The sequence below is a fragment of the Podarcis pityusensis genome, assembly GCF_964106645.2.
Source record: "Podarcis pityusensis genome assembly, chromosome: 1".
NCBI lineage: Eukaryota > Metazoa > Chordata > Lepidosauria > Squamata > Lacertidae > Podarcis > Podarcis pityusensis.
The window spans coordinates 69494289-69517607 of record NC_138028.1 but is presented as its reverse complement, the minus strand read 5'-3'; the positions used below and the strand labels follow the sequence as shown (position 1 = coordinate 69517607).

The following is a 23319-nucleotide window of genomic DNA, read 5'->3' as shown; positions in this document are numbered from 1 at the left end:
TCAGAGAGAGTACTATAAAACAGTAGATGGAAACAACTTACAGTGCAATCCTAAACATGTCTCCTCAGAATACAGAATTCAGTGGTGCCTACTCATAGGTAAGTGGGGTTAAGATTGTGTCCTCAGTCATTTCCCAACATAATTCATAGTAAAATTCTGAGATATTGTAAAGTACTAAACCATGGAATTAAGGGCCAAAACGAAAATAATTAACTGCAAGAAAATATATTCCCTACTTAAACTTTAGATCAGAGAATCATCATAGTGTTGGAAGGGACCTTGAGAGTCATCTAACTCCCTGTAATGCAGGAATCTCAACTAGATCATAAAGGACAGAAGGCCTTCCAACCTCTGCTTCATAAACTTCAAGGAAGGAGAGTCTACCACCACCTCTTGTGGGAGCTTGTTCCACTGTCTCCTTTCTAGTAATTTGAATTCAATGTTTCAGGTCCTAGCCTGTGGAGCAGGAGAAAACAATCTTGCTTCATCTTCCATGGGAAAGTGCTTTCGATATTAGAATAAGGTTATCATATCTACTTTCAGTCTCCTCTATTCCAGGCTAAGCATACTTAGTTCACTCAATTGTTCCTCATAACGCCCTTTATCATCTTGGTTATCCTCCTTTTCACACATTCCAGGTTGTCAATATCCTTCTTAAATTGTGATGCTCAGAACTAGACATGATCAAAGCAGAATAGAGCCATACTATTACTTCCCTTTATCAGGGCACTATGATGTTGATGTTCTTAAAGAAATGGGAGTGCCTGATCACCTCATCTGTCTCCTGAGAAATCTCTATGTAGGACAAGAAGCTACAGTTAGAACTGGATATGGAACAACTGATTGGTTCAAAATTGGGAAAGGAGTACGACAAGGCTGTATATTGTCTCCCTGCTTATTTAACTTATATGCAGAATTCATCATGCAAAAGGCTGGACTGGATGAATCCCAAGCCGGAATTAAGATTGCTAGAAGAAATATCAACAACCTCGGATATGCAGATGACACAACCTTGATGGCAGAAAGTGAGGAGGAATTAAAGAACCTTTTAATGAGGGTGAAAGAGGAGAGCACAAAATATGATCTGAAGCTCAACATCAAAAAAACTGAGATCATGAACACTGGTCCCATCCCCTCCTGGCAAATAGAAGGGGAAGAAATGTAGGCAGTGAGAGATTTTACTTTCTTGGGTTCTATGGATCACTGCAGATGGTGACAGTAGTCACGAAATTAAAAGACGCCTGCTTCTTGGGAGAAAAGCAATGACAAACCTAGACAGCATCCTAAAAAGCAGAGACATCACTTTGCCGACAAAGGTCCGTATAGTTAAAGCTATGGTTTTCCCAGTAGTGATGTATGGAAGCGAGAGATGGACCATAAAGAAGGCTGATTGCCAAAGAATTGATGCTTTTGAATTATGGTGCTGGAGGAGACTCTTGAGAGTCCCAAGGACTGCAAGAAGTTCAAACCTATCCATTCTTAAGGAAATCAGTCCTGTGTGCTCACTGGAAGGACAGATCCTGAAGCTGAGGCTCTAATACTTTGGCCACCTCATGAGAAGAGAAGACTCCCTGGAAAAGACCCTGGTGTTGGGAAAGATTGAGGACACAAGGATAAGGGGACGACAGAGGACGAGATGGTTGGACAGTGTTCTCGAAGCTACCAGCATGAGTTTGACCAAACTGCGGGAGGCAGTGGAAGACAGGAGTGCCTGGCATGCTCTAGTCCATGGGGTCATGAAGAGTCGGACACGACTAATCAACTAAACAACAACAACAAATGATGTTGATTCAGCCTAGAATAAAATTACCTCTTTTTCCCACTGTACCACACTGTTGTAAAACAGTTCACCCTAAATGGGATAGTGGAAAATGTGTATAAGGATTAAATGCTGTGTCAGTGCAAAGACGGTCTTTGCCCTATCCTTCCTCACATGCTGAAGTGCAGAGAGGAAAGGAGAAAAGTCATCTAAGGATAAATGTCTGGAATGAAAGATAAGGCTGAATCTTGGAATTCTCTGGTAGTCACAAACAAGCTCTTTATTTACATTGCACATCATGCAGGATAATGCAAAACAAGTGGCTTGAGGTAATTCCAAGAGAGAAACAGACAATGGAGGGGGAAATTGAATTCTGGCTGAGAAACAGAATGATTTCAAGACATGGTCTAAGTTTCCTTTCAACATACTAATCCTTGGTGTTGACAACCATGTGTTCTCAAAATGCATGAGTCTGAGACTGAAAAACACAGCAGTCAGAATTAAGGTAATCAGGAGATACCCTCACAAGATCACATTTAAGGTTTTGAAAACATGCTGCTTGGAGGGGGGGGGCGGTATTCCACATCTGGTAGTCTCTGATACAATGTTCTTTGCATTCCTAAACTTCTCTTCTTACAACAACCATTCTTAAGCAATGAAAACTCATTTATGTGAGCCTTGAGCTGCCTAGTAATGTTGAGTTAAAAAGAGTGGAATGAGTGAGTTTGCTTGGCATCAGACTGGAAAGCAGCACTTCAAGGTGGGTGAATCAAATGGGTGTCAAGGATCTTCAATGTCCCATCCATAGCCATTACACTAGAAAACAGATCCTGGAGAAAAGGGACTGGGCAGTCTGCAGTGCAGGGGTGGGAAGCTTGCTGGGCTACAACTTCCATCGTCCCTGACCTTGGCCATGCTGGCTGATCAGTGTTGGGAATTGGAGTGCCACAACATCTAGCACCACAGGTTCCTCCTCCCTGCTCTAGTGAACGATGCAGGGTCACTTTGTTGATCAGTTGTTTCACCTTTATTCAACACAACCTTGCCTCCACCACAGATACTTTTGTTGTGTTTGCTGGTCTCCACTAGTTTACTTCATGACTTGTGTTGGCTGTGAGGCCATATATTGTCTGTGAGTCCTGGAAGACCTGATCTCTGCCTTGCAGGCCTTTTGCCGCCTGGCCTGGGAGGGTGGGGCCCTGCCTGACTCCAGCTCCAAAAGCTGAGGCTGCTGAACAGACTATTGGGCTGGGGTGTTGTTTGTGGGGCAGTTGTTGCTGTTGGTTTTTGCATCTTTATTATAGATCTTGTTGTGATTTATGTGGAAATTGTTGAGTTTGATTGTGTATTTTTATGTTTTATTTATTGTTTATGACTAATTTTGTTATGTTGTAGTTATGTATTTTTTCATGTCATAAGCAGCCTTGAGCCTGGTTTGAACTATGGGAAGGTGGGATATAAATAAAATTATATATGTATGTATGTTCTGTCAAATGGTGAAAAGTGGTGCTGCTTAATTTATTTAAAGTCCAAATGTTTTAGGAAGGTAGGATATTTAGATCCTTAGTTTCTTCAAAGGGCTACATTTGCCAGAGTTCCCTGTGAAGAGAGTTAAATTGAGTTGTTAAATCACTCTGGGAAATGTAGCTTTGGGAGAGGAATGGGGGTCTCCTAACAACTATCAGCACCCTTGACATACGTCAGCTGCCAGAATTCTTTGGCAGAAACCATGACTGTTTAAAGTGGTAGCTTAGTGCTTTAGATGCATGGTGTTAATGTGGCCTCAGTCTCAGTATAGAAATCGTTCTTGGCTGGAATGTGAACCCAGTGGCAAAACAGCTGGGTGATGCTCATTCACAGACTTGGCATCAATGATCAGAAGGGGCAAGCACCTGGACTGTGGGGAGAGCAGATACTGACAGGGGCAGCTGCTGACTGGACTATCTGAATCTTGCTATTAATGCTTGGCCTAGAATGAATTCTGGAATTAGAAAGGGCACCACTTGCTACTGCTGAAATTTCAGCACATGTAAGATGTGGCTGGCAGCATTGCCTGGTGCCCCTCAAAGGTCCCACAACTTCATTGCAAGTCTGGTTCATGCCCAGAGAATGTGGATACTACTAGGGTCTTGGCACTGGAGGACCAAGTGCTGCTGCCTGACCTTAGCCTCTGATCCCAGGCACCATCATGGAACATAGAAAATTGCCTTATACAACGCCAGACCATTAGTCCATCTAGTTCAGGATTGTCTTCACTGACTGGCAGCTTCTCTCCAAGGTTCTAGGCAGGGGTCTTTCCCAGTCCTATCTGAACATGCTAGGGATTGGACCTGGGGACCTCTTCTTATACAGAGTATGTGTTCTTCCACAGACCTGTGGTCCTTCCAGATGGTAGTAGGCTGCTGATCCTTGCCAGTGCCACTATCTGCTTGCCACCTGCTGCCATGGGATTGGGCCCAGAGGTGGAGCATAGGTAGGTGTATCTGCTTCACTTCCTCCTGTCTTCACTTCTCCTTCTGGGACAAAGCTCCACTGTGAGATGAAGGCAGGCTGCAGTGATAGCAAAGGACAAGAGGGAAAGGAGCAGCAGTTGTTATTGCTCTTTTGCAGAAGCAGCTGGATTTCCTTGTTAGGTATGTTGTGGAAGAAAGGAGGGCTGCATTTCCTTCCCTCAGTTCTTAAGGAAACCCCTTGAGGGGGTCTCTGGACAGAAGGGCCCTCAGAACCATGGAAAAGATACAGGCTCTGCATCAGGGATGGGGAGCTTGTGGCTCCTCAGATCTTGCTGGAGTACAGCCCCCATCACTCTTGATTCTTGGTCATGCTGGCTCAAATTGATGGGAGTTTGGAGACCAACAACATCTGGAGGGCCACAGTTTCCTCACCTTTTCTCTACAGTGTCAAAGTGGCAGGGCTTGGTTCCAGGACTTTTGGGGGGGGGCACTTGGACAAGATGCTCTCAGTAGGCCCTCCTTCAGCTCACTGCTGTTGCCCCTGTCCATTTGTTTACCTCTGGACCCCTCAGAGAGGACAAGGTATGCAGAGGTCCCTGTGAGTTATTGTCGTCCTCTTTCTGCTTGCTTGAAGAATGTGGGTGACAGGGAGCAACCACATAGAGGAGGACCAAGGGGTTCTAGGCCATTGCAAGTCAACCCTCCAGCTGGGTTGGGAGTCCTGGCAGGTGCCTGATAACACTGAATCCTGATGCCAGTCCTCCCAAGTAGCTTTGGTAGCCATAGCACAATAAAAAGGTTGTTGGTTCAGATGTACATTTCATATGGGGATCACATGTGGAATGAAGTGGATGAGCTTGCACGTAACCAAACTAGTATAAACTTGAATATCACAAGCAAACGCTGAAAGCATTAACTGATTTACCAGATAAGAAGAAGAGCTAGAATATAGTTTTTGGCAGATTACCACTAGCGTCATTGTCTTGCTGCTATAAACTGCCAAGGACGCTTCCTAATACTGTGGCCAACTGATACATATAATATCTGGTTAAAATCAACAACATTTATTGCATCTATTTGGGGGTCAGTGCCAACATTTTGTTGTTATCCCTGATGTAAAACTGCTAAACTCTTCCTCCAAAACTGTTGACAGGTCCCAAAATGTAGAATGAGTTATAATATATGCTATATTGTATGTGTGTAGTTTGGCTTTGTAAAACAGATGTCATCATGGCTTGACATGGAATTATTTATGATAAACACAGTAAGACTAATTAGAACTCCAGAGTCCTATGTGTACCACCACCAGCCAGCCGTACACTGGAATGTGCAATTGGACAAACAGGCCCTGCAGTGACGCAAGATGCTGCCACGTGGAGGCTTCCTCTTTCATGCTGAGAGCAGTTCTGCTGACCCCAATAATGCTCTGGACGATGTGCACACTCGGCCTGACAGCAGGGAATGCTTCGCAGTTGCTCTCTTGAGCATTCAGCCCCGACAAAGCCAAGAACGAATTCCAGCTCTCCTCTGTATTGGGTTGTCCCAATACACACACTTTTTTTAATGAAGGGAAAGAAAATGGGGAAACCTCCAGGAGCCTCTTGTTTCTTAAGATGGCCTTGTGGTGGGCAGGGCGCCTTTCACAAGCTCCTTTAATATAAGGAGTGGGTGCATTTGTCATGGGATCTCTCAAGGTATGGCAGTGATATACCATGTTTCCGTGTTCACCTCTCTGAGGCTGCTCTATACCATCTCCAGCAGTTGTAACTCTCCCAGAAGTTAAGCAGATACAGTATATTAAAGCAAATATTGCTTATAAAGCAGTACTTGCATGTTGCGGTATTTGGCATGCTCTCTCACTGGAGGTGGATGGGGCAGTGCAGAATATTATATGTAGTGATAGAAGAGCCTTATTGGTGGCTCTTGGGTGCAAATGAAGCATGGAGTTAAATGCTCAGCTTTGGTCAAGTTTAAACTCATACAATCCTCAGATAATTTTTTAGACTGAAAACGCATCACAACTAGCAATGCTAGTTGACAGTGTTTTAGCACACTGTGGCTTACTCATTGTGATGAGTTGGTTACTCATGATTGTGACTGCCCCGTAAGATCTCCCATAGGACTGCAGGATCTGAACTGCGACCTCTTCCTCCATTCAGTCTTCTGGATGCCATTTTGGAGCAGTTCAGTACCTTATAACTCAAAGCACAGATCTATTTTTATTGAGTTTGCAATAATATACATTAAATGAACACAATGACATCCATACAAAGAAAGGGCTATAAATTGTAAAGGTAGGGTTTCCCTAATCTCTGGAGGATTTATCAACATCATGATGGGCTCTTTAGAGGGATTCAGAAGGGTATGGAGCCATGGACTAGTTGGACGAAGGCTCAGAGCCCAGGGATTGTTGGTGGGAGAAAGATGAGTGGTCACAGGGAAAAGAGGAAGAAGACTGGGAGGATGAGGTGTCAGAAGCTGAAGAGGTAACAGGATTTAGTGAGCTCAGAGAGTCTGTGGCAGAGAGAAATCTAAAATCAAGAAGAAGAAGAGTTTGGATTTGATATCCCTAAGGGGTCTCAAAGCGGCTAACATTCTCCTTTCCCTTCCTCCCCCACAACAAACACTCTGTGAGGTGAGTGAGGCTGAGAGACTTCAAAGAAGTGTGACTAGCCCAAGGTCACACTAGCAGCTGCATGTGGAGGAGCAGAGACGCGAACCCAGTTCACCAGATTACGAGACTACCGCTCTTAACCACTACACCACACTGGCTGGTCCAAGAGAAAAGGGAGGCTAAGAGGCAGAGATGAGTTCAGCTGGGGAAGAGGCATCGGTGCCTCCCTCTCCTGCTGCAACAAGCTCCTCTGTCCCTTTGTCTCCCAGAACCAGGAGAGGCATAAAGAGTCTGCGAAGTTAGCTTTGTGCAGGTGCAGTCTCAGACTGCTTAGAAAAAACCCTAGAGAGGAGAGGACCTAGGCAGCTCTGAGGAGGCGAGGATCTTCAGTCTCGGCAACTGCTTCATGGGGGCAAGACCCAGCGGAGATGAGCTGCATTGCTCCATGGTTTATGCTTCAGGGATCCCTTTGCATCTTGACACTCTGCGATCTGCACTGTTTCTCCACATGCGCTGAGCACCGATGAAGCTGTCCACTGTTCCTGCAGTCCTCTGGATTAGGGCCCAAATATTTTTTTATTCTAGAATCTGGATAATGAGGAAAGTTTCAAATCAAAGTTTCAGGCTCATGACTAATATGGATCATAAAAGTCACACATACTCTCCTGGCCAAGAATAGAGAAAGTGCTTGTAATGTTCTTCCAATATTTTAAATAGTGCTTGGTGGAGTCCTTCGATGGAAAAGTACTTCCTTTCGTGTATCCTGAATCTTCCAACATTAGGAACATGTTAAGCTGCCTTATACTGAGTCAGGCCATTGGTCCGTCTATCTAACTCAGTATTGTCTGCACTGACCGGCTGTGCCTGTCCAGGGTTTCAGGCAGGGGACACTCCCAGTCATACCTGTAGATGACTGAACTTGGGGAAATCTGCATGCAAAGCAGATGCTCTGCCACTAAGCTGCATCATTCTCAATCTTTCAGCTGCAAGGCCTGGAGTCCTAGGGTGGTACTCACCATGAATCCTACCCAGAGTGGACCCATTCAGGTTAATGGGCATGACTAATTTAGGTTCATTGATTTAAATGGGTCTGCTCTGAGTAGAATTTAGTTGACTACCACTCCTAGTATTATGAGAGAGGAAGAAAAATGGTTTTCTACCCACTTTCCCCCCACCATGAATCATTTGATAAACTACTATCATGCCCTGGTTTTACTTCCTTTTATTCTGTAAACTGAAAAGCCCCAAAACGTTCTTTTCCTATTGTTGTTTCCTATTGCTTGATGCAACTTGAACTCAATACCACTTAGTATGTCACAAATACCCCTGCTCCATTTTGTATTCTTTTTTCAGAAGACAATACAGTACAACACCAACGTGGAAGTGCTCCTAATATGTTGCAAAAACACCAACTAAAGTGCCAAACTCCAGCAGAATTGCTCTTTGCTCCCCTTTTACCAGTTTAATTATGATATGATCTTTGTATTTTATTTTGTTTTTTGTTTTTCCTTTGCGGGACGTCAAGGGATGGAATTTCCCAGATCTGTTTAATTTCAGGCACCCTTTGTCAGACATTCCCAGGCTTTGGCTTGTGCATTTCACCTTCCCCCCTTCATCCCATATGGGGTTGCCAACTTTTTTTTACTGGCTCTGCAGCTATGCCTTTATAACAGCAGCCTGACACACAGAAATTAAGCAGGTGAAGGTTTCTCCCTCAATTTATGTGCATGCCAGGAAAAGCAGTGCCTGCTTAATTTCTTCCTGTCAAACTGCTGCTCCTTCACTGCTGAAGCTAACATGGGAACTCTGGGGTGAGACTCCATAGCATGCTGGAGGCTGGGATATAGCGTAGTGACAACTTCCTGGGACTGTGCTCTCAGACCTCAGAGTCATCTTCAGGCGCAGAGTGAAATAGGGGTATGCAAGATCACTCACTGCAATTGGCAGGCAGTGTGTAGCCTATGGATTGGCCAGGCCTGGTATAAATCCTGGGAGTCTGAACTTCTGCCCTTGCTGGGTCAGGACAGCAGTATTTTCTAATATGCATGTTTTGCTGTTGCTTCTGCCTCTCCACTAAGTGCCCTCAGAGATTCTGGGTTGGAAAACACACACACACAAAATCTCTCTTCAGATCTGGCTTTTGGTAGAGCTAGATTCGTTCATTGAAAATCCCTTAATGCCATGAACAGATGATCCAGGGTAGGGTTACTTCCCAAATCTGCCCCACCCACCATTTGTGGTGATGCCTTGCAGACACACAAGTAGCTGGATGCCATTTTTCACTTCAAGAGGATATGTCGTTCCGGTATTGAATATAAGGGGTGGGGACATACACCTGGCCAAAAAGGTTCCCCACCCTTTTAGCATATTCTTTCAGACAAAAATATATTTCAGGGAAAGGTGACAAATGCTCTGTGAAAATTGCCAGGGACCTACAAAATGCAAGGCCCAATCCTATGCAGATTTCCTCAAAAGTAAGCCCTACTGCTTTCATTTGGGACTCCCAAGTGAGTGTACTTAAAATGACAGCTACATAGGAATTGTAAGGATTTGCCACTATTTAGTACCTTACAGAAGAAAAGTTATGATTACTGATGTTCCGGTAAAGACAGAACCAAGGAAATCAAAGCATTCTCTGCAGTTTAGTAAATCAGGAAAAATGTGTTTGCTGTCAGGGAACAAAATATATTGCTAATTACTATTCCTGTCACCTAGGATATTTTATTTGTTTTTAGTTGATTCAATTTTTTTCAGTGCTATTGGACATCGATAAGACTAGCTAAAGTTCTGTGTTGAAAAAGCTGTGGGAAGACTGGATGTGATATGCATGTATAGTTGGAATGTATTATTGTACAAAAATTTTGGATCAATGTTTTCACGGCTATTTCTGTTACCACTAAACAACCCCTGCAGCCTAATCCAGCATTAACACTCCTCACACTGGACTTTACCTCAAGTTGTCTTAAGGATTTTAAAGTATTAATGGTTGTTTTTTTCCCTGACTGCAGCATGCCTGGTGATAGCCCAGCAATGGAAAAATCAATCAGAAAGACCCATGGCTCTGGTTTAATGCTGTGTGGGATGTGGCCTTAGCAGAAAGACTTAGCTATCATAGAAGAGTTATACAAGGAACTTCCAGAAGAGACAAGTTTGACACGGTATAGCATCCTTTTATTTCCTATGCAAATGAATGTGGAAGAGATTTCTTATTGCCCATTACTCAAACAGCAGCACTCTTAAGTGGCATTTATTACCTTCACACAAAACCATATGACAGTTCTGGGGAAATGTGTTGCTCCTGGTTAAGGGAGTTGGGTCTGTTTAGTCTGGAGAAGACTGAGAGGTGAAATGATAGCCATTTTAAAATATCTTAAGGGCTTTCCCATGGAAGATGGGGCAAGATTGTTTTTTGCTGTTCCTTAGCAAAAAAAATAATGAACCAATGGATTCAACCAACAAGAAATGAGATAGAGCTAATCAATCAAAAAAGCAACTGTGCATCTCTCTGTACATTGCTGTAGTAAACTCCTATGAACATTAGAAAGATAAAGAAAAGCAATAAAACAAGGGAAATAGGACTTAAAATACACACATACATGTATGGGTGTGTGTAAACACCACATACACCTGGGCCTTAGTTACTCCATATGGTTATTTTGAAAATTGAGACATTTTGCTTTTTCTGCTCTAGAGCCAGAGCCAAAGAAATAATCTAGGCTGCACACCAGTGCTAACTAAACAAGCACATGTGTCACCCAAGGCAATAAACAGCCTGATAAATGATGTGATGATAGGTGACTCCTCCTTCCCTATATAAACTCCAGCTACTAAACACATTGGCCGTGTCACAAACATCATCATTGTGATCACCTTCCCCAACAGCTGTATTATTAGAGTTTCTTTTTTGAAAAATAATAACATATTTATTACTACTGGCCTTGTATATAAAAATTCTGCCTTGGCACACAAAGGAGCTAAGCCAAGGGTTCGGTTCCTCATCCTCATAAATACAATAATGATTCAGCAGGGGTATTACCGTACCTCGTTCAGAGTGTATATATAGCTAGATTTAAGGCCAATTAATAACATTACATTTTGACTATTTTTTTTGGGGGGGGGGAAGGTCAGCATTCTTTTCTATTGGGCAAACTGGTTGTGTGCATCAGCCCACCACAGTCACCAACTGTCAGGATACCCACATGCGGATTTTACAGAGAACTGTGCTTTGGGAAAAGTTTAAAAGAAACTTGTTTCACATGCATCTTTTAAAGTTGTTTTGATGACTTGGAAAATAGGCTGCAAAGAGAGGTCACAATGAACCCATAGTGGAATGGGAACACTTCCTGTCTGAGAAGCACTTGATTTCATCAGGAGAAAACAATCATGTTTATAGAGGCAGAGGCAGTAGAAATAAAACATCTAAAAAAGCCAGACTATTTAAAGTGACATGGTGTCAGCGGTGGCTAAAACGTGCTATGAATTAAGCAACAAGCACAGAGTCTACAAACGGAAAGAACCTCTGGCACCTAAGAGAGCCACACATCTGGTCTACTACACATTACACGGAAGAAGGAGGTACAAATATGGCCAGTACAACTTCAGGCTGAAGGTGGATGACACGTTTTCTAATTTTCACCCTTGCAAACACGTTCAAACAATCACACACACTTCTTCCATATAGCACATGATTGAAAGTTCTGCAACAAACCACTCCCTTGTTTATTGTAGAAAACATGACCTCCTTACCTGCAGTATGGTGATGGAGCTGGGAATTGTACCCTTTCTTTCTGCATAATGTATGTATAGAAAAGCTCTCAAACTTCTAGGAAGAGCCCAGAAGCAGTACAGGTTTTTTTTGGGGGGGGGGGGAGCCAGCAGAGACGCAAGTAATGCAAAACTTTTCCAGATAAGGTGATGTAGTAAAAATCATTCCTATGCCGAGGGATGAAGATGGCTGATGTGTTGTGTTGATGAGAGGTCAGCCATCTTTGGAAAGTCAAGCGGCTTATCTTGGCTCAGCTATGAGAACCTGCATGGGGGGTTGTGGGGGAGCTCAGGGGCAGAGTGGCATAGGAGGACCCTCTGTGTGCTCAGCCATCATATGGCATATCATATGCACTATTTCAGAGGCTGGTGCATGTTGGCATAACACACAGACATGTCTTGAAAAGCCATGTGGATATATTCAAAGCATCCATTCACATGGCACTAAGTGAGCACAGGGATTGCTGCTTCCAGATTCTCTGCTGCTTTTGCATGGCAGGCAGCTAATAAACAGGAAACTAAGGCTTAAAGGGAGGCAACCAAGACTATACAAATGAAAGGGGAAACATTCTAGGTGGAGATAATTCTGGATTAGAAGGAAAGGCCAAAGCTGGTTTGGGATTGTGTGAAACTGTAACCTTCAGCATTTGACAGGGGGGTGAAATGAGCCCTACTTCTCTGTTGAACTTTGCCTTGCTAACTTTAGAAAGTTTGCATAGGATTAGGTGTTTGGAAATCAGGGCTTTCTCATTTTTGTAAATGTCATGATGCCATTTCTGTTGTTTTTGGCACCTTGAGCAAGTCTTGTGATTTATCCAAGAGATGTTTTAGATCATACAAGAGATGTTTTAGCTCATGATTCAACACCCTGATTCATCCTACTTTGAAAATATTATTTCAGGGTACAGTGGTCGCAATCTGATTTTCCAAGGAATAATTGATAAAGAATGCACAGTAATTACTGCAAAAGCCAACATGTTCTTACTTCCTAATTAGAGAAAATATTGTTTCAACTGAATCATTCTTCAGTAAGCTATTCTCTTGCAGAGTGCCACACAACAAATTCCATAAATACCACCCCCCCAAAAGCCGGTTTTAGGGGAGTTGGCAAATAGCAGCAGACAGTAAATGATAAATTGCATAGTGGCTTGTATGTGTTGACTAGGATATTTTCCTACTGCCACTTTTGAATTCAAATCATGCTCAGATTTAAAAAAGTATAATGCTGATTGCATGAAAAAGTCATAATACCCTTATTGTAGGTCTGAAAAGTATATTTATATAACTAGATAGTGACATTTTGACATTCCTCCTTGCCTAGAGTTAGAGGGGAGAGCAACACTGCCACCTTTTGGTCAGAAAGGACCTTTTACATGGTCTCTTACCGATGCATAATTACATTTACTTGTTTCATGAATTAATCCAGGGCTTTTTTCCAGCAGGGACTCGCCGGAACTCATTTCTGGCACTTCTCAGGTGGGCACCATTGCCATTATAAGAGAAAAAGGGAGGTGTTAGAAAAATAGCACTGGAACAATCTAAAATATAAGACAAAGAAGATTTGCTATGCTTGTTTCAAATTCATCCTCCATGCTGTTTTCTGATGGCACTCTGGTTGCTGTGCTCATTTGTTTGTTTTTTGTAGCACATGTGTATGTGTTTGCACAGCTTCAACACAAAAAGGCTTCAGTACCATTTTACTATCTGCTATCAGGTGGAAAAAAACATGTATGGAAGGAGGCAGAGCAGGGTACATTTTTTATGCTGCCAAAGGCCTGCATCTCTCTCCCGACCCTGGCAAAAAAAGAGAGAGCATTGTTGTTTTTTCATTCCAGGAAAGGCCAATTGGCTAGTTGGTCCAGACCACATTTGGTTGAGAGATGACTGGTTATTCGTCAATTGCCTGAAACTGATCTGTCTGTGACATCTGAAACATATCCTGTAAAGCAAAGGTGGGGGAAACAGAGCCAGACACACTTTCTGCCCCCCCCCCCAAAGTATGTCCTCCCCTTCTATTTCTTTAGACTGTTTGTAGCAATCTGAGTTCCTGAATCTGGGTCTTTGCTGAACGTCCAGTTTTGTGCTTAGTTATTTCTCAAGGAAATGGTTCAGCTTAACACTTTGATAGGTAGCCTTATAGAGCTGCTGGACCATAAACCAAGAGCTTATACACTGGCCACTAATAATAAAACATATGATGTAGATATTTTTCCACATTTATTATGCTGTCTTTCTGACATACAAATGACATGAGAAAACTTGGTAAACTTGTTTGTATAACATTATTCTTGTTTATAAAACCCAATTAAAAAAAAAAAAAGAAGAGTCAAGAGAGGACTTCCAATCTCAGAAATGAATCTAGTTTATTGTGATTCCTCCCTCATTGTTTTGCCATTTTCTAATCTTTATTTTCACCTGCTTCTTGGGAGAAAAGCAATGACAAACCTAGACAGCATCTTAAAAAGCAGAGACATCACCTTGGCAACAAAGGTCCGCATAGTTAAAGCTATGGTTTTCCCAGTAGTGATGTATGGAAGTGAAAGCTGGACCATAAAGAAGGCTGATCGCCGAAGAATTGATGCTTTTGAATTATGGTGTTGGAGAAGACTCTTGAGAGTCCTATGGACTGCAAGAAGATCAAACCTATCCATTCTTAAGGAAATCAGCCCTGAGTGCTCACTGGAAAGACAGATCCTGAAGCTGAGGCTCCAATATTTTGGCCACCTCATGAGAAGAGAAGACTCCCTGGAAAAGACCCTGATGTTGGGAAAGATGAAGGGCACAAGGAGAAGGGGACGACAAGAGGACGAGATGGTTGGACAGTGTTCTCGAAGCTACCAATGTGAGTCTGACCAAGCTGTGGGAGGCAGTGGAAGACAGGAGTGCCTGGCGTGCTCTGGTCCATGGGGTCACAAAGAGTTGGACATGACTAAACAACTAAACAACAAAAATCTTTATTTTTTGGGGGGGGGGTGTTGATCTTCATCCTGTTGTGAAATGCCTAGAAAGCTATCGCAAGACAGCGGAGACACAGGCAAAACAATAAGAGCAGCTGCAGAAAGGGCAAAAGAAGAGAGGAATCTTAAACATCCTGTAGCTAAACAAACAAAACAGGAAAAAATGATTATGATTAACTGCTTAAAACAAGGCTCAGGCTGGAGAACAAAAAACTTCCATGTGTGAAATGAATGCAGAAAGCAACATCTCCCCCAGTTCTAGAGCCATAGAAAAGAAATATTCTGGATTCCAAGCAGATGAAGGGAACACAGTTATAACTACTTAATATTTATTTAACACACCAATGTGCCAGCTGCTGTACAGACAAAATGTCTTGGTCTACTCAATCCACAGGCTTAAATCCTGAATATGCTTCTAAATGAACACATTTAGAGCCATGTTGCATGTGTAGCTGTTTTCTCCACAATGCAGGCTATTCATGTTCAGAAATGCTACTTCTGGTCCCTTATTCAGTGAGCATCAAGCTGCACACCTGGGAAGAAAGCAGTTCCTCGCCCAAAGAAGAGAGTAGGAAAATGCACTTTCAGCAAGTGCATGAACATCCCATAAATTGGAGACATTTTCCAATGCATGCATGTACAATGGGACCCAGTGATGTTCCCTCCCTGGCCATCAGCCATGCTATGTACAGTGATCACATATGCGGGCATGAAAAGAGCACTTATCAGCCATGGTTAAGCATCAGTCAGTCCCTAGCAGGATGTAAGGAATCATTCCCATCTACTGCTGGTGGACAGTGAGTTATTCTGCTCTTCATGTGATTATATTGCTCCTATTACCTGCTCTTGGGGAAGGAAGACCCAGCAGAAAAGAGTGAGTACTCCTGTTATCTACTCCTGCGGAAGACAGTGTGTCTGCTGATTGGACAGGAGTCCACATTTTGCAGTTAAGTTTCACAGAAATCCTGTCTGGCTTTTATATTGCTCATTGGCCTCAAGCAGCAACATGAGGAACAAGATGCCATTCCAATAATCTCTGAAGCATCTGAGGTAGGGAATTACCATCTTAACTTTGCTGGTTACTATGAATTGACTCCTCAGGACTCAAGGAATAGGGGGTGTGAACACCCTGATCCACATGTACCTTTTGCCCCACTTTCTAGGCACAGACCTGCACTTTAAAGTGCCATGTCTGAGAGCTCCTTCCTGGCATTTCCCATGTGAAAACCTGCTCCTTAACACTGAAATGGAACAAACGGCAATTAGGGTTTTCCGCAGACCTGTGCTTAGAGATGTGGCATGAAAAGAAGTCTGGGTGAGCCCTCAGTAACACAACCTGGCTAAAGCTAGTTCTCTTTATTTCTTGGCTTTAGTGGGGTGGAGGGAGAGGGAGAAGAAACAAATACCCACAAGCTTCCTTTCTCACTTCCTCTGTGTTTCAAGCTTTGCTTGAGTTTGGCTTTCCAGTCTTTAGTAGGGACCAATCCCTTATTACAGGTTTGCAAAATGTTTGAGGATGCTAATTCCCAGTTAGATCATTTTCAGCAAATAAAGGCTGGACTTTGTTGGCAGCATTGGTCCTACTATTAGACAGAGTGAGGCTATTTAACTATTGGAATATGTATAGGAAAAGATACCATAATTGGCACCCGTCTGTCTCAGGAGACAATGGAAGAGTGCATCTTCCATTGTATAGGATAGCAGGGCATACTAGCAGTAGATTGTATAGGATAGGAGGGTAATTATTAATAATAACGGTATACAGTTTTATTGAACTACATCTTTTTGTTAAGCACTAGTATTTTTAACAGCCTAGTACTTGATTATTGTATTTAACTATATAAATAATTAAAAGTGATTGCACTCCAACTCCCATTAGCTCCAGCCAGCATGGCTAATAGTCAGGGATGATGGAAGCTGGAATTCAACAACATCTGGAAAGCCACCCCTGCTCTATAGAATAGACTTGCATAGGTTGTGGCATACAAGGGGCGTGATAAACTTTATGCTTTTTGCTGCCTGCCTAGGACTGCAAACATGGAAGTGGGGGTTGCTAAACACCTCACAATCCATGCTTGGATCACTGGTTGTGCAGCCTGTTCTATAATGTCCATTACAGCTGCTCTAACTTGCTGTAAAAGTATTAATCTTTGAGCATGTGCAAATACTTGGAAATAATAATTGATTTGTTATTTTCTTCATTCCTGTTCCTTTGGCCTCCTTCCATCATCTTGGGAGCCCTCACGTGCATTAGTTTTCTTCTGGTTTTTCTAATGCGTGCACAATGACATACACATAGCTAACACTTCATAAAGAAAAAGAAAAGCAATTGATTTAAAGAGCTAATCCACAGTAAAATGAGATTCCCTGGCCTCTGCACTACTGTATGAGACTCCAGTTTGCAGGCATTTGTCTTCAGATGCTTCCAAGCCAATCTCTGATCTCATTTTTGCTAGTGCTCAGTGCATTCCATGTTTCTGAGTAGACAATCGGCAGATGAATATGGGACAACTTCCTTGGTTCTGTTGTCTGCAAGCCGAGGAACACATCATCCCCCAGGGAGCCAGGCGGGATCAATTAAAATAGTTTGCATTTTTGTTTAGCTCCTTTTGTTGCTTTGGCAAGAAGAAACAACATAACCTAAGCTTTTTTCATTCCTTGTGGGATTGGGGCAGCTTGTCCTCTTAGGAAGAATCCTTCCTAACATATAGGTAATTTATTGTGCAATTATTGTACTCTTCCTTGGTCAGTTAGATTATTTTCTTCTTCCACCATGGGTGCTCTAACTTTAAAGGTCAGACCACACGTAAGATTACAACCTGTACTTAAACACATTTTTCTAGGAAATGTGCTTTGTGCTTATTTATTCCAGGTCCTGTTTCCTTGCTACATATCGTTCTTCTATTCAAATGTGACTTTAAAAAAGGGCAGCTTCCCTGTGGAGCTGATTCTACCACAAAGCCAGACCCACCTTCTGTGCTCCATTCTTTTCCTGACCTGAAAAGTGCCCTTTCTAGGGTGGATTGCACCAGATGCAGAATGCTACTTGTGATTATGAGAGACTAGTTCAAGTAGCATTGCAGGACAGCCCAACCTTCAAAATAAGAGGCTGGCCCAGGGTGGGGTGTCACTGGTCAAGAAGCTGGTGATTCTGATTAACCATTCAATTAATGAAATGGAGAGCCACATGCCTTTGCAGAGAACCCAAGAGAAATTGAGGCTCACCTAACCATGGGCTTGTCTACATGGGATTTTATGGTGTTTGCAGTTGTCTGCATCCCCAGTTTATTTGTTTAGTCTGCATGGAGTTAACTCCAACAACACAATCTCAATGTTTTTCGCTTTGTAAATTTGGGTTTACCTGATATGGGGATAATCCAATAAATTGGGGGTAGGTCAGGTTCCAAACTGCTCAGGGTCATAGATGACTTGTTTCAGTGGGCTTTTGGGTGGGCAGATCATTTGCCCCTTTATGATACTCCCTTTCCATGCCCGCTTCCTCAATACTTTCATTTTTTTTCTGGCTGTGCTCATAACTATTTCCATCTTTGCTGACCACCATATATACAGATGGTGACCATTTTGTGCACATCCAATTGATGTGTGACTGCTGATGCGCGGGGCCTTTAGGACCCAGAAGAGGGCAGAATGAGGGTGTAATAGGCTTATGCATGTTCCACCAACTTGTGTGGCGGCTAGAATCAGAATCCCCATGCAAAATGTTCTCTCTCTCTCTCCACAAGACTGTGGAAGAGAACTAAAATTATTGATACAATGAATGACAATTTTGGCTTCTGTTAACACCACCTCACTGGCTATGGTATTATGCTTTATCCAACAGAATCTCTTCTGCAGGGGCTGTGGAATGGACTCATATAATGAAAGATGAAAATAGATGGGTGTCTAGTGGTTGCTACATTTAGTTAAGATGTAGCTCTCCACATCAATACTTACGCTTTCATGGATCTTTCCCTGGGATATTTCCCAGCTTGATATATTGACCTTACAAAGTGAGCACTTTCCCCATGAAGTCACTCTTCAGACTTCTGCCTATACTAAGGGAGCTTCCAGATGGAAACCTTCCATCACAATTGGCTCATTCAGATGCAGTTTTTCTGTATGCACATTTCTACACATCTCATTTTTCCCAGTCATTATATTCCTTGCTATTCTCTTGTGCAAATGTGTTTCCACACCAGCAGTGGTTGCAGATTTGTGTAAAGAGTTATTTTTACTTACCATATTTTTGCAGCAGTAAGGGGCCAGTATTTTGATGATGATGTCATGTGGACACTGCAAAAACAACAACAAGAAGAAACTTGTGGGCATGAGGAGCAACAATTCCACAATAAACCCCTGCCTGAAAGGACTCTTACGTCTACCCTATGCTAATCTCAGTAAAAAAATTTAATAGACATATATTTGTGGCAGTGCCATGGCAAAGATGCATCGTCATTTACTCCAAGCCTCTGACAAAATTCCACAGGTTTCAGTGCCTGGGTCAGCTGCAGAGGAATGCAACCGCCATGAGGTGTTAGATTTGGCAAACAAGACTCCAAATAAGGATTTTAAGAATAGTTTAATACTGGCTTGAAATCCTGAAGCACAGTGTTTTATATTCCCTTAGTTGTGTGCCTGTGGAGGTTGAGAGACCAGGATTTGAAGAACATCTGTGAGGGAATTTTAGAGACTCTCCCAAATCAACATTTCTCTGGCTTTTTATTGTTATTAAGAGATGTCTGTTTAATGTTAAAACTTCTAATAATCCTCTTCTTCTTCTTTGACGATCACTCGTAGCTGAGTAAGATTGTCTTCCAGGAACACGGTTTTAACAGTGAGTCTATAAGTGACTGTGGAGGCCAGTTCTGGATCCACATGTCCTTCCACAGTGGGGATGTAGGTTTTCGGGTGGGAGTTGATCGCGCTGAGGGTTTACCAAACGTGCCTTCTTCTTAGCACGTTTCTCCCTTTCGTCCTGAATTTGAGCATCTTCAAAGTCCATGACCACCTTTGGTACAGGCTGTTCTCCAATAGAGCTCGCATGCCAGTGTTTTCCAATTGTTGGTGTTTATATTACATTTTTAAAAGATTTGCCTTGAGAGAGCCTTTAAATCTCTCTTGTTGACCACCAACATTACACTTTCCATTTTTAAGTTCGAAATAGAGTAGTTGCTTTGGAAGATGATAATCAGCCATCTGCACAACATGACCAGTCCCATGAAGTTGATGTTGAAGAATCATTGCTTGGACACTAGTGATCTTTGCTTCTTCCAGTACACTGGCATTAGTTCATATCATTCTTTAGGATTTTTTGGATCTTTGTTCTAGAACAGGGGCGGAAGCTTATGGTACCTCATGGGGGTACCTTCTGGGCTGTGTGCCAGTAGTGGTTGGGGCTAGAGGAAAAAATGAGTGGGACAATGGATGTGACTCTTACCTTTGTACAGTAGGCCTTATTCCGCCCATATAAAATTTGGAGATTAATGTGTGTACACATGTGTGCAATGTGTGTACAAGCACACACAGGCAGATATCTACATCCAAGCAAGTAAGAGACATCATCACTGTTCAAGAACACATGCCAGACAGGCAAAAACACCCAAGGAAAGTGCAAAGCAGGACTGGTGCACTGGGTCCCACGAGCCAGATAGAGGGGCCATATTCAGCATCAAGGTCTGTGGTTCTCTCCCTAGTCTAGAAATACCCTCCACCCCATGTTAACCTGAAGAAGAAAATCCCCCAGAACTATGAAAGCTATGCTCTATCATTAGCAAAATCTGAACTGGAGCATCTAATGTATTTGCATCAGGAACACACACCATAGCTCACTATAAAAGCATATGACTCTGGCCCTCTTCTCCACAGGCTGTGGCTTAATCACACAACTATCACACAACTACTGTGAGTCAGTGTCACTGTTGCTGCTTTCATCACTGGGTGGGAAGGTCACAGAATTAGTGTGTGGATTCACAATTTGGGAGCCACTGGTGGTTCTTCTACCAGGGAAATGCATAATGCCTGCAGGGGCTATCTCTGCATTCCCCACTGCCAAACTGGCAATGGTTCCTCTGCTCTTTCTTCCTTCTTTTTAATGACCAGTGAGCAGTCTCTACCAGCCATTTGCTGTAGTTAATATAAAACGACATATTTGCTGTATTCTACAGGGACAAAAAAAAGCAGATAAGGGTTACTTTGCTGGTTAAAAATAATAATAAGTTACACTTTGGTTGAATTCAGCATATGAACATTTCAACAAGCTTAAATTATTTCTTTCTTTAAAAGCTTATTCGGTTTTTTGGAAGTAACACACAAACAGCAATTGATAATTATATAAGTGTAAATCAACAAACACAACTCTTACCCTTAGAGGAAAAACACTAGAGGTGTGCAGAAGAGTCATAAGAATGCTGAATAATGTGCTGGGGCCTTTGAGGGATCTGGAGGCATCTGCAAGGTAAGCTGGGGTCCCTACAAGACAGCCATGAGTTGGAAGAAATTAAAGAACAACAACATGAATACAGAGTCATACATGTGCAACATAATCTTCATGTACAATGCTTTGGCACCTCATGAAAAGCCAAGGGCTAAACTGGAAAGGGTAGGAAAATGAACAAATCTAACAAAGAAAAATAAAATCAGCAAAATAATATTTAAATATGTAGTTAAAATAAATCCATGGCATGTTTCTGGCACTGTCTATACACTCTGATTCTGTGCTGCTTCTGTAGCTCTAGTTGCACATTGTGGGGGGCGGAAATATTCTCATATCCAGTGGGTGAACATTGCAGAGATATTACCTGTGCATGCAAACAAATTCAGGGGGAGGAGAGCTATGACTATCAGTGGTGATGGCCAAACCAAGTATGTCTCTGAATATCAATCTGGGGAGGAGGAAGCAATTGGGGAGGGCTGTCACTTTCATGTCTTCTTACTTGGATGCTTGTTGAAGGCAGAGCTGTCCACTGTTGGAAACAGGATGCTGAACTAGGTGGAGCTTTGGCCTAATCATACAGGGCTGCTCTTATAATATTCCCCTTGTTCTAGTGGGACACGTGCTGGTGCACATACAACCTTAATTTAAGAACATAGTGTTCTGAGATTGCATTGTTGAAGGAGCCAGGCAAGTTTCTTGATAAGTTAATGGCCCCTAAGTATGGGCCGTTAGGGTAACAAAGGAAGTAGCTGTGTCGGAGAGCAAATGGGTGTGCCCTGTCCTTCACCTGGCTGGTAGTTAGAAGGATAATGCAGTTGTGTGAGACAGCTGGGCTAGGAGCCGGCAGAAGATTGAGAGTGAGAGGCATGCTTTACGTCTGCTTGAATCCAAGGCTGTGGCTATGGGAGATGCAAAACCTTATTGGGGCATTGATCCTGTGAGCTCTTCCATCATAGGGTCAGGTTGTATATATCTGTAAATAAACAATACATCATAAAGCCACCACAGTCCGCTGACCCTCATTCCAAGGAAACTGAACCCCATCACACTTTTTATTAGGGTAGCGTGCAACCAGTGCTTTCCTGTCAGGGGTACTCAAGGGTTCTCAGTACTGGCACCTCTTTTTGTTGCTAAAAAGTGTGGCACCTACTGTAGCAACTTTTTGGTGTGTACCAGCACCTATTTTCTAGGGGGGGAAAGTACTGTGTGCAGTAATATTTATTTGGCATCCTTGCCAAAAGGAAAAAAAGAATCTGCATAAGGCAATCTGATTTGATATGTTTCCTGCTTCTAAGAAATACCACTGCCAGCAAAATCACCTGTTTAGAACGGAGCATAAGTATGTAGGACACTTTTAAACAGTGAACTGGAATACAAAGTACTGTGTCCACTCAAATTTGTACCTTCCACATTTCATCAGCTCCGCCTTGGACACTATTTCCCTGCTTAATTGTGCCTTCCAGAATTCAGGATCTCAGACATCAGGAATTTCCAGCTCTGGTTTTGGTTCCTCAGGGGAGGTGGTCTGAAGGATTGGCACAACAAATGCTGCAAGGCAAACAAGGCGGGAGCATTCCTGTAAACAAGATGATCCTCGCACATTCAGCCTTGCGTTGCAACACGGGATTTTTCACGTTGTTCTAGTCTTAGGTCATATAACAAGTGTCATTGGAGAAGAATGTGGGGGGGGGGGGAGGATGTAATAGGCTAGCCATGTGTCTGGTAGAACCCAGCGTTAGACGTGACTTCTCCAAGGAAAAAAGGCTTTAATAATAAGCAAGTGTATCAGGTTTCTCAAAACACACTGCTAGGGTCATCTGAGCAGCTGGCAGGGATAGGAGCTCTGTGACCTGCCTCTGAACCTTTCAAGCTCATTTCCTGTCAAGCGTCAGGCCCAAGAGGACAAGCAAAGAGCTGTTAAGTTCTTCTCTAGAGTCGTCTCAAATTAGAATTCCAGTAATGGCTTGAATTCCATTCCACTTGTCCTCAACTGGCCACTTTCAGTTCCTGTGAAGTTTGAATTGTATGGCACAAGCTGTTGTGGGGAAGGACCTTAGCTTAGTGGAAGAGCATCTGATTTGCATGCAGAAGGTCCCAAGTTCAATCCCTGGCATCTTCAGGTAGGACTGGGAAAGACCCAGGCTAATATAATATAATATAATATAATATAATATAATATAATATAATATTATATAAATATCACACACACACATATATATATATACACATGTTTTTACTGATTTTTTTTTGCACTTTTGCTTTTGTATTTCATAGAATCATAGAGTTGGAAGAGACCACAAGGGCCATCGAGTCCAACCCCCTGGCCATCGAGTCCAACC

The 23319-nt window shown here is 42.7% G+C and overlaps 2 long non-coding RNA genes across 8 annotated transcripts in view; one reads left to right on the top strand and one right to left on the bottom strand.

The window, feature by feature from the left end:
* Window positions 1-23319, top strand: part of LOC308481344 — a 56355-nt gene that overhangs the window by 6273 nt on the left and 26763 nt on the right. For 5 of the 6 annotated variants that reach the window (XR_013988567.1, XR_013988568.1, XR_013988569.1 and 2 more), the window contains exon 3: window positions 9835-9984. This is a non-coding gene — a long non-coding RNA (uncharacterized lncRNA). Of the gene's footprint in view, window positions 1-4130; window positions 4233-9834; window positions 9985-23319 lie in introns of all 6 variants that reach the window. The other variant, XR_013988571.1, reaches the window with a different exon arrangement.
* Window positions 14554-23096, bottom strand: LOC308481387. Of its 2 annotated transcripts, XR_013988617.1 has the most exons (5): window positions 22384-23096; window positions 21768-21953; window positions 20909-21015; window positions 18787-18840; window positions 14554-14642 (listed from the first exon to the last, which is right to left on the bottom strand). It is a non-coding gene; the product is annotated as an uncharacterized lncRNA (long non-coding RNA). The 2 variants fall into 2 exon arrangements; XR_013988618.1 differs by lacking the exon at window positions 21768-21953.